The sequence below is a fragment of the Octopus sinensis genome, linkage group LG9 (genome assembly GCF_006345805.1).
Source record: "Octopus sinensis linkage group LG9, ASM634580v1, whole genome shotgun sequence".
Taxonomy (NCBI): Eukaryota; Metazoa; Mollusca; class Cephalopoda; order Octopoda; family Octopodidae; genus Octopus; species Octopus sinensis.
The window spans coordinates 19,252,203-19,272,073 of record NC_043005.1 but is presented as its reverse complement, the minus strand read 5'-3'; positions in this window follow the sequence as shown (position 1 = coordinate 19,272,073).

Genomic DNA, 19,871 nt, shown 5'->3' with positions numbered 1-19,871 from the left:
TACACACACATATATACATACATACACACACACACACATATATATATACACACATATGCACACATATATACACACACATATATACACACACATATGTACACACACATATATATACACACGAATATATATACACACAGACATATATACACACATACACACACACACATATATATACACACACATATATATACACACATACGCGTATATATCCACACACATGTATACACACACACACGCACACGGCGGGCTTCCACACAGTTACCATCTACCGAATTCACTCATAAAGCATGGTCTGCCAAAGGTTATAGTAGAAAACACTGGCTCAAAATGCCGCGCAAAATAAACAAAAAAAAAACAAAAAAAAACGTGATTGTGACAGACGTTGTTATTTAACTCCAGGCAGGTACAGCTATTAAACACTAAGTTACAATAATAACAATTAAAAACCGTCTTTTAACAAGGAATATTTTTATGGTTTGAATCTCTTCACCGAATTATTTTTAGTCATAAAAAAAAACCTACAACACTCGTAAAACGGGAAAACATTATCCTTATTCTGTTGTTAATCGTTATCATTATTACAATGTAATTATGAATGCGTCTTAATTGATTGAGATTTATATCAGCGTAAAACTCCTGCTGTTGTTTATGGTTTCTCTTTGTATTTCGCCTTCGTGTTGTTCCTCCAACCCGTCTCCAACGTCTTGGATCTATGCCGCCAATAGAATTGTTATTATTAGGACCTCGGCGAAATTTTACCTTCTGACATCAAAAACTGCCGATTTCGACTTTACCTTTCGTCTTTTTTGAGGTCGCTAAAATAAATACCAGTTGAGCATTGGCATCCATATAATCAACTTACCCACCATTTCCTCAAAATTGTTAACCGTTGCCATAGAACTCGAAAGCCGTATTGTTATAATGTCTGCGAACAGTTTATTATAACATAAGCTACCATGAGGAATCCTCGTTGCCTCTTTCTTTTTTCTTACCAATTCTGCCACTTTTGAGGACTGAACGTTTCATGTATATAGATACATAATACATAGAATTAGCATGTAATCAGGCTTATGGGGTACCCTAATCAAAACCAGATGGCGACTTCTTGCTTATGCGTGGGTGGGATTCTCTCATTCGTTGTTATTTGTATTTTCATATTTATATTAGTTATATTATAATAGATATTAATAATAAATATAAATTTATAATATAATATTCATAATAAATATTTATCTCTATATGAAATGTACTCATTCATTTATTTTTTCAATCAATCTGTACAATTCACTATGGAGGCGCAATGGCCCCGTTGTTAGGGCAGCAGACTCGCGGTCGTAGGATCACGATTTCGATTCCCACACCGGGCGTTGTGAGTGTTTATTGAGCGAAAACACCTAAAGCCCCACGAGGCTTCGGCAGGGGTTAGGGCGACCTCCGGCAGGAGGCTGGTGGCAGCCACTGCTGTATTCTTTCACCACAACTTTCTCTCACTCTTTTTTCCTGTCTCTCTTGTAGCTGTATTTTAAAGGGCCAGCTTTGTCACACTCTGTGTCACACTGAATCTCCCCGAGAACTACGTTAAAGGTTCACGAGCAGGTTGTCCGTTGATCGGATCAGCTAGAACCCTCGTCGTCGCAACCGACGGAGTGCCACAATTAACTATGTGTATGTTACCAATTGTACACAATTTCCAAAATAATATAACTGCCCTCTACCCGCTGTCTTTACATGACCCCGTATGTTAAGCTCCAAACGTTTCTGTAGTATCGTACTGTATGTAGTAAAGGATCCAGAAGGTAAATCCTTAGCGGTATTTCTTCCGGCTCTTTACATTCTGAGTTCAAATTCCGCGCCAGTCAACTTTCTCTGGGGTCGATAAAATGAAGTACCAGCCAAGTACAGGAGTTGTTGTAATCGACTAACTCCCTTCTGTAAAGTTTCAGGCCATGAGCCTATATTAGACACTACTACTACTACTGCTACTACTATACTACTACTACTACTACTACTACTACTACTACTACCACTGAGGCGACGAGCTTTCAGAATTGTTAGAGCGTCGAACAAAATGTCTAGCGGTATTTCTTCCGACACATTACATATAAGTTTAGATTCCGCTCAAGTTAACTTTGACTTTCATTCTTTCCAGTTTGATAAAATAAGGTACCACTAAACCCATCTCCCTTAAAATTGCTGGCTTTGTGCCAAAATTTCAAGACACTACTACTACTACTACTACTACTACTACTACTGTTAGTGTAGTTGATTAGCATGCGACAAATCAAAGGCCTTCCAGCGATATCCTTATTTTATGAATCTGTTTGTTACTATCATTTCTACATACACAGTTTATCTGGGACTACATTTTCCAATGTGGTTTTCCTCTCTTAAAAATGATCGGGTGTAGTTTCAGGGAATATCTACTTCCTATTTCTAGCAGATTGAGCGTTAGCACAGCGGCTTCTTCATAGGCTAGTGTTGCTGGTGTTCTTGTAGACGGTGTCTTATTGTTACTGATGTTACAGTTCTATATTTAAGAGATGAGGAATTATGTACATTATTTACATTATTTACATTTGACGGATATTTGTCCTCATCTTGTTTGTTGTTAACACAACGTTTCGGCTGATATACCCTCCAGCCTTCATCAGGTGTCTTCGAGAATTTTCAAACCTGGGTTCTCATTCCTAAAGTATTTTTCGATGTTATTATTATTACTATTATTCAGGTCACTGCTTGGAATCAAACTCGAGTTCGATTCCAGGCAGGGAACTGAATAATAATAATAATATAATAATAATAATAATAATAATAATAATAATAATAATAATAATAATAACGACGACAACAACAACAACAATAATAATAATATCGAAAAATATCTTAGAAATGGGAACCTAGGTTTGAAATTTCTCCAAGACACCTGATGAAGGATGGAGGGTATATCAGCCGAAACGTTGTGTTAACAACAAACAAGATGAGGACAAATATACGTCAAATGTAAATAATGTAAATAAAGTTACTGACGTTATTGATGTTAATGTTCCTGTTGTTCTTGTGTTAGTGGTGGTTTTAATCCGATACTCTTATGACTATGAGAGAGTAGATTGCTAGGTTGTCGGGGGAAAAATCCTTGCTACATATTTTTCTGTCCCTTTACGTACTAAATTTGAAAAGCCAGCGAAATAGCAGAGCTTTTAGAGCGTTGGTAAAAGTGCCTTGTCGCATTTGTTATGGCTGTTCACGTTTTGAGTTCAAATCCCATTAAGGCCAAAAATAAAGTACTAGTCAAGCACTGAGGTCGATATGAACGACTGAAACCACCTCTTGAAATTGTCGACCTTCAACCAAAATTTGAAAAAAATTGTTACCAAGGCGGTGAACTGGCAGAATCGTTAGCTCCGTTCTGAGTTTAAATTCTGCCGAAGTCGACTTTGCCTTTCATCCTTTCGGGGTCGATAAAATAAGGTACCACTAAACCCATCTCCCTTGAAATTGTGGCTTTGAGTCAAAATTTCAAAACACTACTACTACTACTACTACTGCTTTGTGGCAAAATTTGAAACCATTGTTATTATTATTGAGGCAGAATGGCTAAACCATTAGAACGTCGGACTAAATGCATCACCTTCTGTGTTCAATCCGGTAGAGTTCAACTGTGTCTTTCATATTTACATAGTCGATAAAATAAGTACCCCTTCTCTTGTCAAAATTGCCGGCTTTGTTCCTAAATTAGAAACAGAATGATCATGAGAATGGGGAGTTCGTTAGAGCATCGAACAAAGTGCTTCTCGGTATTAGTCGTAGCTCCTTACATTCTGACTTCAAATCCTACCAGAGTTAAGTTTCCCTTCTCATCCTTTCGGGATCAATAATATAAAATACCAATCACGTACTGAAGTTAATTTCATCAACTAACCCCCAACCACAACCTACTCAAAATAGTACACTTATTGTTTAAATTAGAAATATTATTATTATTATCATTATTCAGTAGTTTTATTTTTATAGCGTGCTTTCACTTCACTACCGAGCGCAGCTCTGTGTGCCTTGGGTATGTGCTGTGATTTGTTGTGATGCTCTGATGGTTATTGTATGGAAAGTGTTCTGCGTAGGATGTGTGCAGTGCCTAGTAGTGCAATTTTCTGTATGTTATATGTGTTTGTATTATTATTATTATTATTATTATTATTATTATCATTATTATTGTTACTAAGGCGGCGAGCTGGCAGAATCGTTAGCACGCTGGGAAAAATGCTTACTGGCACTTCGTCTGTCTGCGAGTTCTGAGTTCAAATTCCATCGGGATCAACTTTGCTTTCATCCTTTCGGGGTCGATAAATTTAGTACCAGTGAAAAACTGAGGTCGATGTAATCGACTTACCCCCCCCCCCTGCCTCCAAGTTCAGGACTTGTGCTATTAGTAGAAAGCATTATTATTATTATTATTGTTACTGCAGTTGAGAAATATGTTAAATGCTTTATGGTGTTTAGTGACATTCCTTTACTTTCTACGTTAAAATTCTGCTAACGTATACTTTTCATTTCGTCTTCGCGCCATCGATCAGTTCAAATAGCAATTAAATACTCGCGCGAATATATCCAATTGCAGCTTATCTCCTACCAAAATATCTATGGTATTGTCCTTATCTAAGAAATTAGTATTATTCAGCAGTTTTATTTTGTTTACATGTTCCTACTGCACTACTGAGCTGAGTTACATGTACCTAGGATGCATAGAGCGAATTATTTTGGGTTTGTTTTCTAGTATATTCAAAGTACTCTTACATATCATGTGTACCGTATGTTGCGTAATTATGTAAGCTCTAGTGTATTTATGTGCTTCTGCTTTAATCATTCTCGAGCCACTCATTATCATAAAGATTGTTTTTATTTTATATTTTTGCAGTCTCCAATTTCTAATGATCTTCATTTCCATAACTTGTTATAATTTTTCCATTTCTCTTTGGTGCTATATCAATGGAATTGATACATCCATTAAGTGGCACTATCTTTCCTGGTAGATTTACCTGAAACTTTCTATGTGAGTTGGAATATCCCACATTATGGTTATTTTGTTATTGATTGAAACCATTTCAGGTGGATGTTTCACACCATCACTTTTCTCTTTGTGTTTAACAATGTTCGGATAAGTTCTTGTAATTGGTTTCAAATTTTGGCACAAGGCCAGCGATTTTGGGGTGGGTCCATGTCGATATTACATTGACCTCAGTACTCAAATGGTGCTTATTTTATCGACTCCGAAAAGATGAAAGGCAAAAATCAACCTCGGCGGATTTTGAACACGGAACATGAAGACAGACGAAATTCTGCGAACCATTTTTCCCGGCGTGCTAACGATTCTGCCAGCTCGCCGCCTTCATAATTTCTAGTAAATTAAATCTTCATCTCTGCCATGCACTAGATAAGTGGTTCCTAACCCCTTTTAATATGCTTATCCTTATACACACACACACACACACACCACACACACACACACACACACACACATATATATATATATATATAATATATATATATATATATATATATATATATATACACAGCTTGTCCTAAAAGTCCCTGAGGAGTTTCAATTTTTAATAACTTCCGTAACTCACATATGAAAACTGACATCACTTAAATGGCAGCCATTTTCGGCTTCGCATGTTCATGCTCTTTCCAAAACTTGCACCATAACACCCCCAAGAGTTTCAGATCCCACTTCTCTGATTTCTCTATTGATGTTCTCCTTCAGTTGCACCAGGGTCTCCGGTTTGTTGAAGTAAACCCTCTCATTCAGGTATCCCCACAAGAAAAAATCCGGGTTAGTCAAGTCTGGAAATGTGAAGGCCAGTTGACATTGCCGTACTCAAGATTATTCTCTCTCTAAAACACTGCCGCATCAACTGCATTGTTTCTCTTGTGGTATGAGCAGTTGCCTCATCTTGCTGGAACCATGTGTGAGGTCTACTTTGAATGACCTTCACATTCCCCAGACTAGCTCGGATTTTTTCTTGTCGGAATAACCGAAAGAGAGGGTTTACATTAACAAACCGGAGACTCTGGTGCAACTGAAGGAGAACATCAATAGAGAAATCAGAGAAGTGGGGCCTGAAACTCTTGAGGGTGTTGTGCAAGTTTTGGAGAGAGCACGGGCGTGCGAAGCCGAAAATGGCTGCTATTTAAACGATATCATTTTCCATATGTGATGTAGTTGTGTTGCATAATTTGACTTGTGCATATTAATTTCCATTATATTCTTTATATTGTATCAAAATTTCATGCATTTATTTGTAAAGTTAAAGGAGTTATTAAAAATTGAAACCCATCAATGACTTTTGGGACACGGTATATTTATATATATATATATATATATATATATATATATATATATATATATATATTATATATATATATATATATATATTATATCAAATTAGAGACAAAACCACTATTATGCAAATCAAACAAAGAAAGACTTAATCCAATACATAAAATAATTTATATAAATTAGAATTTAACATATGAATAACCACTACGATCGTTTCGTGTCAGCACATCTTAGACATTGGATTCAATCTTAAATCTGATTTTTCCTTGTAAATTTGGATATATTCCCTAATATTTATTATTATTATTATTATTATATATATATATATATATATATATATATAATATATATATATATATATATATATATATATATATATATTATATATATATATATGAAGTATATTTGCCACTTAAATGTGGCTAACCACTAAGGGTGGATGCTACTGTAGTTTGCAGCCCCAGGAGAACATCTCCAGCTGGCTATTGACACACTTTCTATGCCCTATTAGTATTTGCAAAAGGAACCCATCCTTCCCATCGTCGACTTGACGTGATACGCACGGACCCGGGTTTCTGGATATTTACCCGTCGTCAGTACACGACAATCACCGGTCTTCGATGCGAAGGGGTCCCAATGCAAATACATATATCCTTTTTCCAGTGACGAAAAGTCACTGATCTCGAAAAAGTGTAAACAAGCAATAATACATCTCTGAACGTGAAACAACAGTTTATACCTCGTTCAGAGATTTATTATATATATATATATATATATATATATATAATATATATATATATATATATACAAGGATCCCCAATACTGCCTTTGCTGACCCCAGGTTGAGGACCAGTGGTCTAGATGTATTCTTTCTTGGCTAAGAAGAAAACAATATAGTTAATCACCGGAGGCAATCAAAGACAAAGGTTAATTGCTTCTTCTCAGCAGTCATCTTTTCAGTAGTTTCTTCATCTATTCTCCTTCATTACTTGGAAAGGTTTTGTTATCTAATTCATTCAAGTTTCCTTCAGTATCAACTTTGCGCTCTAAACTTTCCATCATATGGTCTGATTTCATTCGAATCGCTGTTTTTGTCTTTTTTTTCAGGTTTAGGTTATGCAAGGGATATTTTCAGACAGCTTTAACATGGCATTCTGTAGCCTCATTTTTTTTACTTTCTTTCGCTTTTACGATTTCTGTTGTTTTCCCTTTTTCTTCACGACTATCTGCTATCTGTCACTTCAACCTTTCTTTTGTATTTGTTGAAAACAGAAAAAAAAAGACAGGTTTTGGCTTTGTTAGTATTTTTTATTATAATTATTTTCCATCGTTCTTTGCGTAATATTTTTGTAGTCCTACAAATTAATACTTTAGAGTAGTTTTCTTGTTGCGCAAGGCCCACGACTCTCTGATGTTCACATAAAAATGATGATCATATAATAGCTCAATATTTTACCTCTTTTTCTGTGTAGTCATGTCAATTCGCTTGGCTTCAAATTAGATTCTATGACTATAATATATTACTGGGACAGTAAAAACATTATTGCCAAATATCTATTTTTGCATCTTGATTTGTCTTAATTAATTAACCTAATGTGTCTATCATATTTATTTCAACATTTTTCATTTGTGTACTCCGTTTAGTTCATCGATTCCTCGGTCACGAGCGAAGTCATCATACACACACGCACACACAATATAATATAATCTAACATAATATAATATAATATAATATAATATAATATAATATAATATAATATATAATATAATATAATATAATATATGATAGATCGGTAGCCACTACACACATTTTTTCTCTCCTTGTTTCTCTCCGTGTTTTTCTTTTCTGTGTCCCCTTTCTGTAGAAGAGCGTAGGCTCGAAACGTAAAAGACTTTTTTCAATTCCTGAGCGTTATAGTAATACATCTGTTTGTTTTCTACACCACCTGTCTTCGTCCTTTGTTTTTTTCGTGAACTCTCCCTATATATATATAATATATATACATATCTACATGTATATATATATATATATATATATATATATATGCGCATGTATATTTTCCATATGCATATGTACAATCACAAGCGCGCGCTTACACACACACACACACACACACACACAGATATGTGTGTTTTTCTAGTTCGGTTTTTGTTGAATAGTATTCTGTTAGTGTTGTACACGTTAATATGTTACGCAATTTGTTACGATTCAAAGTTAGGTCATGAGCAGGGTTATTTATTTTCTCTCCCAATTTCATGTGAAAATATTGTCGTAGCTTTATTTGTTCAGTAATGTGGCTGTAAAATATGCATGCAGATTCTTAACAATATTCCTTTGTGTCAATTTTTTGCCTGACCAAATTTATATGCTAGATATGACCGGTAAAGTCGCTTTATTTCATTGTAATATTTCCGCCTGGCGCTGGTTTATCTGATGCTGATGAAGCTGGGATCCTGCTCCATTTATCGTATTTTTATTTATCAGATTCAAATACGCATTCCTCTTCAAGCCTATGGCTGATTGATACGCCTTATATTAAAGCTATTTATAACGCTTGTATGAGGTTACTGAATCAATCTTAGGCAGATATAACCAATGTAATTCATTAGCTTCGTAATACAGTATTCAATCCTCCATCCGCCAGAAAGTATGTTGTTATACATTATTTACGTAAGGCAAAATTAAATGTATTTTACCACTAAATCATTCAGTTATCTTTCAACATTTTCTCATTTTTCCATTTGATTCGTGGTTATTTAATCCTTTGTTAAATACTATTTGTTGCAGCAGACAGGCAGCTCTCTTTCAAGTTAAAGTACCACAGTGCAGTGCTGCTGTTGCTGCTGCTACTGCTGCTGCTGCTACTGCTTCTGCTGCTGCTGTTGCTGCTGTTGTTGTTATAATTTCTGACATACTCAGATTGATGCTGGAGATATTGATGAATCGAAAATATATTTCCAGTGAAATGTGTTCTTTAAAGTATCGAGGATTTGGTGGATACTCCTTGCACTGCCAAAGATTTTCTCATTCTCTTTCAGACAATTGCTTATGATGTGGGTGATATCTTCGGTGCTGACTCCACAAAGTCTGCATCGGTTGTCACAGTTTACTGCTTTTCCTGTATCTCTATCCCTTTTGTGCATCAGGTACTTGGTTGATATTTCCTGTTCCTGGATTGCAAGCGCATACTCATCAAAGCGAGAGGTAGTAATCCGGCTATTCGTCGATGATAAACTGCGTTGATGATAGATGTTACTATCATCACAGAGCTTTCTACTGACATATCCATGCATAGTCTTCTGCTCATATAGGTTCATCTTTTCATCTGTTGATACGTTGTGGTAGAGTCATGCGACTTCTTTGGGCATGTATTCTAGGTTATCAGGCAAAGATTGTTGCTCAAGGAGCTGCCTTCCAAATCTTATGATGTTAACGGCCTCATGTATGTAAAGTTGGTCAAGAGATGCACTTCGACACTTGGTGGTTAAAAGATGTTGCTGTAGGGATTTGGTACGATATTCAAAGCCATTTTCGATCGATGTTAAGTCTCTGTTGCTTTGTTTTCGCTTGAGTTAGAAGCGGTCGACATCACTGTTTATGTGAAAATTATGTGTGCTTGTTAGTATTTTTCGGGTTTTCACATCAATGGCTCGGATCTCATCAAGCGTCCAATAGAGCAGCCCAAATATTGGTATGAGTGTTGGCACTGCAAACACATTGTGGGCCACTGTTTTATTGACTGCAGATAGTTCTGAGTTTCCAAATTTTCTTTATTCGGCTCTAATATTCTCTAGTGACATATTTTGTTACAGGTGCCATTGTAAGATATGTTTCCATCCACACCTAGATATCTGTAACATTCATCATCAGATATAGCAGAAACAGTCAAATCATTGATGGCGATGTTGCTAGTCTGGTTTATAGTTTTCCCCCCTTTTTCACAACTATATAACAACATTTATCCTGATCAAACTTCGTTGAGTATGCTGTGGCTAGATCAAGGCTCGTTTTCATCTCATGTATATTCTTTGCACAAAGTTTCGAGTCATTCATAAAGAAACTGTAATTTTGGTATTTCTGTTTCCTTGTGAACCAGTGAGCTATCCTTCAGACTTCGTAACATGAATGACAATGGATTTACAGAAAGTATAAACAACATCACAGAGAAGCTGACCCTTGGAATATGCCTTCGCGATACTGTATTCTATCAGTGATAATACAGTCACTCTTTGTGTTTAATTTTAAGATGGTGGCCCACGATGACGTCGGGTTAGTTATAGCTTTGACTATACTCACCGGAACTTTAGCAAATTGAAGGGATTCTAGCATCCATAAGTGGGGAACAGAGTCAAATGCTTTCTTATAGTCTAGCCACATTGAAACTAGGTTCTTCCTATGCTCTTGCACCTCGGGCATCTCAGTTTTGTTGATTAACAATTGCTCGGCACATCCCCAGACTCCCTTCTTCCAAACTGCTTGATCTGCGGTGATGTTATTGGTTTCACAATGGTCCTTGAGGAAGAGATTTAACCATGATGTATATATCTTATTCATTAAGTTCTGGCATGAAATTGGCCGGTAGTATTTTGCCATGTGAGTGGTTCTGCATTTGGAGACCAATTTTGTCTCTGCCAGAAATAACCAGTGTGATATGCTACTGTTCCCATCGAGAGCTTACTGGTACAGATTGATAAGATATGGTCGATTGAAGGTTAGCTTCTTGTACCAATATCCAACAATCAAGTCTCTTTCAGGTGCTTTTCCATCCTGGAGTTTCTGGATCACAGTTGCAAGAGTTTCACCATCAATGCATGTATGTATGTATGTATGGGTGGATGGATGATTTAATTCTTCAAATATCGGAAACAGGAAAGTTGGAGGATTTGTGAATTTTTAGCCTTAGCATTTTACACTAATATCATATCATTTCTTCTTCTTCTTCTTCTCTTCTTCTTCTTCTTCTTCTTCTTCTTCTTCTTCTTCTTCTTCTTCTTCTTCTTCTTCTTCTACTACTACTATTACTACTACTACTACTACTACTACTACTACTACTACTACTACTACTACTACTACTACTACTACTACTACTACTGTTACTACTGTTGTCTTGATGAGTCATTCTGTTAATTAGCTCTCATTTTCAACTTTCTGCCGACTACAATTCTTCAACAGTTACACCCCATCGAATCTGCATTATATAGCAAAATACAAAATATTTTGGCAGACTCCAATCGCAATCAGGAAGACAGCAGTCATGCGAAAATTTTAAATAAACCCTATATCACAATTCTAAGCAATTTTGCTAGGTACTGCTAGAGTATATCGGAAATAGATAGTTCGAGCTACTTCTATTTCGAAGATTTCCTGTGACTATATTTGACAAAGACTTCTTGAGAGCTCTTCATTGAATTCTTTGAAACTAGCAAAACCCGGGTGTGTTTCCTGGAAGTTGCTCAAAAAAGTACACAGACTTACCAACGAACTTCCTACCCTCTCAATGTTGGTCCTAAATCAGGAATAAAATCTATTCCTTTTAGAAGTAAGCTTACTGGCGCTGTCAAGAGCAAACCAACTTTTAGCTCTACAGTGGCGAAAACGTGGTATTCAAGTCGAGATTTTACAGAGATTATGAGCATTTTTTTAAAAATAGCTTTAGCATCCTACACACTGCATTTTAACGAGTTCACTGCTAAAATGAAAATTCGATAAAAGCCTTCAACGAACAGGGATAATCAATATACTTCAGTGAGAAAAGATTATGTAGTACTCTTTTACTTGTTTCAGTCATTTGACTGTGGCCATGCTGGATCACCACCTTTCATCGAACAAATCGAGCCCAGGACTTATTCTTTGTAAGCCTAGTACTTATTTTGTCAGTATCACAGCAACATCAGTTGTCAAAGCGATGGTGGGGGGGACAAACACAGACACACAAACACACAGACACACAAACACGCACACACAAACACACACACACACACACCACACACACACACACACACACACACACATATATATATATATATATATATATATATTATATATATATATATATTATATATACGACGAGCTTCTTTCAGTTTCCATCTACCAAATCCACTCACAAGGCTTTGGTCGGCCCGAAGCTATAGTAGAATACACTTGCTCAAGGTGTCACGCAGTGGGACTGAACCCGGAACCATGTGGTTGGGAAGCAAGCTTCTTGCCACACAGTTACTCCTGCGCCTATAGTACTTTATTATTTATTTGTAAATATAATTTTGAATGTATGTTGGTTCTTGAACATTAAAAACTATTATATGTGGCGTTTATAAAATTTTGGCTGTTCTTCTTAGAGTCAAATATATTTTTTTCCCGTCCACAAATATGAGCCCCTCTGTTTGTCCAGCAAATAACGAAACTTTCCTACAATTTTAGAAGGATTACATAATCTTAACATGTCACGAGTCCGCTGCACTAACCATTGAGTCATTGCGTCCCCACTCGTTGTTGTGGTTGAATATGACTGCGTTGATTTGGTTGACTCTGTTGTTGATATCGTTTCCATAACCCTTTGCTAGACACAATGTGAATGTCTTTTTTAGTTTTGCTTTTAGCAGCAGTTGAGCCACATTCCCTTCTAGCAAGAGTAGCTGTTATTTACTAAACAACAGAGTAGGTATGAATTTCGCTTCGTCTCCTCGGGTCACTATTCTTGTGATTGAAAAATATTTAACCGTACTGAAAAATTAAACTAAACATTAGGAAGCAGAAATTCTGGAAGAATATATAAAGCCCATTCCGTGCTCAAACTGTAAATACAGGCATTTTGGCAGATGCCCTTTCACTTTCAGAAAACAAAAAAGTTTTAGATTACTGTGTCAGAAAAATAGAGTGAATTATCGAAAAAGTCTCGCCAACATAAAAACAGGGTAGCTTTTATATGTGATGCTATTTCCATTTAATAATAAAAAAAAGGAACATTTAGAAAAATGTAGCTATAAAGCAGAAAAAGATTACTGGGGATTGATAGGAGTACAAAACGTGTTAAGGTGAAAGGTATAGGTTCTCTGATAACAGTGACTGTTGAAATATATATTTGTAGTGAATATTCTATGATGAATGTACACCAGAGAGGAGGAGGAGGAGGAGGAAGAGAGGGATGATTGGGTGAAATGCTGACAGTTGTAAGAATTGAAACGATAACTGGTTAGAGGAAGTAGTGGCTTTGATTAGACAATCAAGGATTGTCTAGGTCATGTGTGGTGTTTGTTATAAACGTTAAATTTGGGGGTGTAGTGCGCCTGATTAGTGTTTATGGAAATGAGAGTAAATGTTACAGAAAAAAAAGATGGAAAGTAGAGGAAAAGAAAGGTAAAAAGGAAAAGGAAAAGAAAAGGAAAAAGAAAAGAGAAATAGAAAAGAAAACTAAAGATAGGAAATGAAATACGTGAGAAGATTGAGGGCAATATGACTTAACAGAAAGCAGTTGAGATAAGAAGGTATTTGAGAAAAATAAGAAATTTAATAGATGACAGATGAAACAAGATATAGTGTGAAGGTAGAGCTTATTAGTAGAAAATACATTAACGGTTGTGCATTATTAGGGATTCTCTGGGTGATAGTCAAACAGAAATGATATTGGTGTTGATTTCAATAGTAATATAGTAAAACAAATAGAGACAGGGTGAACGTAGTAGTTGTGAGTTTATTTCCTCAGGCGAAGTTGATACTTGAAATGCAATAGAAGATATATTGATAATGAAAAATGATAGATAGAAATAACTTTAATGTGTAGAAGTAGAGAGTAAAGCGACAGTAGAGAGAGAAGGGGGTTGTGGATGACTGGGCAAGAGTGAACGATTAAAGGTTAAAGGAATTATAAAAGATAATTGACTAAGGAAGGAAATGGAATTGACTAGACAGCCTTGGATAGTGTAGGTTATATATGATGGTTATTATAAATGGTTAATTGTTTGGGTAGGGCATGGCTGTCAGTAATGTTGTTTATGAAGAAGGGAATATATAGAACAGAAAGATGAACAAAAAGGAATGGCAGTAGGGGAAAGAAGAGGAAGGAGAGAAAAAAAGAAGAGAAAATAAAAACTAATTAAGATAAGGAAATAACATATATGGGAGCAGATATAGGCAGAATAAATTATGGAAGACAGCCAAGATAAGAAAATATCCGAGCAAAAATAAGAAATTTCCGTAAAAAAAATTAATGGTAAAATAAATTACAATAAAAAATGTAAAGCTTGTTTGTAGAATATATACTACACTGGGAGGTGATATAAAGGAGAACAGGAAATAACGAAGTTAAGGAAATGGGTAATCGATGATATTGCTATAAAAATGAATAAGTGAAATATTTGAAATATAAGACGATAGAATTCTTTAAAAGAGTATGTGTGCGTAAAAATAATTATACTAATGATAATTATTATATTTGTAAGTAATAAAGTTAATAACGATATTTGAAATAGTAGAATTCTTACGAATTTGACTGCAGGAACCTATAAGAATTTTTTGTTCTTCACCTCATTTGACTTTCAGTGTCGCTGGTAGCTCTCTTCTGTATAAGTATATTATAGTAATTTATAATCACTTCTATAATGTCCGCTGATAAAGATCTTCCAATAAAAAATAGAAGTATATATCTAATAAATCTGGTATATATCTAATAAATCTGATACGTGTTTAGTGGTTTTCAGAAAACCAAATAAGTATTAACGTAAGGGGTATTAGCCATCTGAATGTGGCTAGCCACTGGGGGGGGGGGGTTACTGATGCTTTTAGCCCCAGGCGATCAACGTCACCAGAAGGACTTTAGACACTATCTCAGTGCCCTTGTGTTATTTGCAAAGGGAGGTCATCCTCCCTCGAAGACCCGAGTACTACATACGGACTATAGTTCAGAGGTTTATTATTGCAAATAAGTATTATTCTGAATATATCTCGCGAAAAGTGGACGGTTTCGAAGGCATAAATGCTCCTATGAGTATACTTATTATGTCTTAGGGAATCTTTTTGCTACGTATATATTTCTTAGATATAAACTCATAAGACGACGCCATGATCCAATCTATTTCCTTCACTCATTGTGTGTACGCGCGCGCGCATATACACACACGCCCGCACAAGCATTTATCTTGTATCTAGGTTGGGTCATAATGCTAATAATATTAAACACACGCACTGATTCAGTTTAGCTCATTTATTGTTAGTAAATTGGTTAGCCATCTCACCAAATAACTAATCGATCGTCTGTTTAATGTGTTGGCTAAACAGTCATTAAGTTATTTGTCAAAATCCTATTTTTTTCATTCGCGACCTCATTAATAATTAAACAATGATTAAACAAACCGATTAAACAAAAAATCGATTAGTTTGTTGGTTAGATTGATTAACAATAAAGAAGTGAAAATGAGCCTGTGCGTGTGTGAAATTAATACTATTTGCGTAATGACCTTCTTTAGATTCAACAAGATTTGTTTCAACACTGAGTTCATATCAAAAATCTTGCCAGCCAAATATGAAACCAAAGTATGTGTGTGCGTGTGTGTGTGAGAGAGTGTGTGAGTGTGTTAGTGTGTGTGTTGTGTGTGTGTGTGCGCGCGTGTGTGTGATTGTAAGTATGCATACGTCCCTATATATATGTCATAACATATGTCTATATAGACGTGTGCATGTGTGTGTATATGCATGTGTGTGTGCGCGAGTGTATGTATGTGTGCGTATGTATGTGTGTGTGTGTGCTCGCACACGCATACATACCAGAAGAGTTAAGAAATAAATTGAAAGATAGGAAAATAATGAGTAAAAGATATGAAATGCAGAAACTAAATCAGATGGTAAGAAAAAAAGGGTAAATAAAAGAAATAATTGAAAAATGATATATACGTATATATATATATCGCAACATAATAGAACGAGCATGTGCAGATATATACGGAATAGAGATTCATTGAATAGCAAATGGAGACAGTTGCTTAGAAGGAATTAGAGGATATCTATAACTGTCGTACGTGCATACACTCGTAAGAACACGCTTGTTCGTATAGATGCATAGAAAAAACATTTATTGGCAAACGTACGTAAATACATGCTTTTAATATCTGCAGAAAACTTACAAGCACACACAAAAAGACACGTACAGACACACAGGCAAGCAGTACGCGCACACTCGCACAGACATACACACATGAAATCATGCTGTATCTATAGATATCAATATATGGAATAATGGTAATATAAATAAATATTTCGTATATATAACGATGATTGTTTTCGCACAGTATTTTGCAGAGAGATCGTTGAATTGAAAAAAAAATCAAATTTCGTATATATGCGTGTATGTGTTTCTATGTATGTATGTATATGAGTGTATAATTACGTATATCATATGTGTGTATATATATACACACACGTGTACCATATATACACACGCATATATGTATGTATGTATGTATGTATGTATGTATGTATGTATGTATGTATGTATGTATGTTTGCTCCCGTTTACGGAAACTCGACGATGGGATACTTAGAACAAAAACTCTGCCAGGAAATAGAGGAGAGATACAGCACTGAATCTAAGAAGTATATTGAAAAGGCATGGAAGAGATACCTCGACGATTGCTTCATAATCTGGAAAAATCTCAAAACACTGTGGGAGAATTCAATATCCTCCTGAACAACCTACACCCATCCATCCAATTTACAAAGGAGATGAGCAGTACCAAATTACCATTCCTAGATATAATGGTGATTAAAAAGAACACCACCATTACCTCAGATATACATTATAAACACACAGATACACATCAATACCTGAATTTTAAATCGTGCCTCCACCGCATACAAAACGTAACATCCCATACTGCTTAGCCAGAAGAATCTGTACCATTGTAGAAGATATGAAGGTCAGAAATCAGCGCCTGATATAACTGAAAGAATTTCTGCTCAGACAAAAACACCCGTCACTATTTATAGAAAATGGTATTCAGCAGGCTATGAAAATACCCAAACAACAACTGAGGACAACACAAAGGAGAGGAAAACAAGAACAAATCATACCATTTATAGTGACGCACAATCCATGCCACCAGAGTATCTTCAGTTTAGCTAAAGCAAACCTACCAATCATTGCTCAAGCAAGGAATTAAGAGATATCATTACATACCAAACTATAACTATCAGTAAAAGCTTGAAAAAGTTATTAAGAAAGGCAAGATTTGAGCTTAGCAGCAAAGACCAACCATTCACTGTGTCTAAATGCAATGATAGCCGATGCGGTGCATACCAATTAATTCATTCCGGCCCATATATGAACACAAAAAACGGGGAAAATATTCTCAAACGCAAATATGAACTGTAAAAGCAGAAATCTAATCTACTGCATCAAATGCCCGAATTGCGAAGAACTGTATGCTAGCCAGACAGTCAATGCACTATCAGAACGCTCATGTGTGCACCGACAACAAATTAAATATCCTGAAGCCTGCCAAATACCGCTGAGTACTCACCTAGCAACATGTGGCCGGAAAATATTTATAATATTTCCATTTCATAAATTATATAATCCGAATGAAATCGAGAGAAAACTGAGAGAAAAGGACTTTATTAATAAATTCAAACCGAAGATTAATAAACAATGATAAAAAATAATCTTATTTAAGGATTAAAAGGCTTATCCCCATATCTAAAAATAAAAATCTCTAAAAAGTACTGCTGTCATCATTTCTAAAAATAAACACTGAAAAATGGTATGGCATCGCTTCTAAAAATAACCAAGCAACTACTCCTTCTGTTCTATATTGAAGAGATGAGGAATTATGTACATTATTTACATTCGACGGATATTTGTCTTCATCTTGTTTGTTATTAACACAACGTTTCGGCTGATATACCCTCCAGCCTTCTTCAGGTGTCTTGGGGGAAATTTCGAACCTGGGTTCTCATCCCTAAGATATTTTTCGATGTTATTATTATCATTATTGTTGTTGTTGTTGTTCAGGTCACTGCTTGGAATCGAACTCGGAATCTTGGGGTTAGTAGCCCGCGCTCTTAACCACTACGTCATATGCCCACGGGCATATGACGTAGTGGTTAATAATATACATAATTCCTCATCTCTTAAATATAGAACAGAAGTAGTAGTTGCTTGGTTAATTTTTAGAAATGATGCCATACCATTTTTCAGTGTTTATTTTTAGAAACAAGACAAATATCCGTCGAATGTAAATAATGTAAATAACTACTACTTCTATCAACAGGAATGTACATAAAGGACAAAATTTAACCAGTCAACCACAGTTGAAACCAACGATCACAACTGTCACTACCAATAAACCTGAAGATTGTTTAAATGCAAGAAAGTATACTATTTCAATAAGAATGAACACTTAATATTTCATTTGTTCAATAAGAATAGACAATTACTACTTCGCTTCACTTCTTTTTACTATATTATTTTATATCTTATATTAATATTAGAAGATTATTTATATATGGATGTGTATGTATGTATATATATATATATATTATATATATATATATATATATATATATATATATATATATGTATGTATGTATTTATCCTTGGTAAGACAGAAAACTGCAACCTGTGGTGAAGCTCCGGCTTGGGGAACAGGAGTTATGGGGAGCGTGGAGACACCCCTTAGCTGCTCTTTCTCCCAGGTCCGCTCTGGCCCGGAGTGGTAGCGCCTGTTAGGGCCCCACCAATGGGTAAAAATTGGACCCTCTTCTGCTGCCTTGCAGGATGCCTCTTTAAGCTAAGGCTACGAGAAGGAATCTTCAAGTCTTCAACGATTGATCAGGCAGACGAAGCGACATCTATGTCTCTCAATGGCTGTGAGATCAATGTCTATACGTCTCCTCCATGGTGCCACTGATGAAGTCCTCTGAGGCAAGTGAGTGGGCCTCCGCCTGGCAAGTGGCGGTCCACCTTAAACAAAATTACGTCATGACATCCAGTACTATTTCCTTCTTTCCTACTTTCCTCTCCCCACCCCCCAAAAAGTCCTATGGCTGTGGGTTACGGATAACGGAGACAGACCCTGGTGGAGCTGGAAGTCTCTAGTCCCGACCCGTAGGCGGCGAGCATGTGATGACCGTTCAATCAGAGACTTTGCGGCAATCTTGATGGGCGGTAGCTATGTTCGCGATTGGGCTGGCCTATTTAGAATCCCCGCAGCCCACCTCGGATGAGGAAGGCCCTAGAAAAGCTAGGCTAAACATTGGATGTCGGAACCCTACCTGGCTGGAAAGCTGCGTTCAGCGGGTCACCCATTCTGCTGCTGAAACACTATAATTAACTTTGCTACTTGGAACGTTCGAACACTACTACATCACAAGGACACAAATCGACCTGCCAGAAAACAGCCTCGTCACACACGAACTGAGCCGTTTCGATGTGGACTTTGCAGCTCTGAGTGAAACCAGACTGTTAGGGGAAGGCTCACTTGAAGAACAATGTTCCAGATATACGATCTTCTGGAAAGAAAAGGAGCCTGGCCACCCTCATATGCACGGC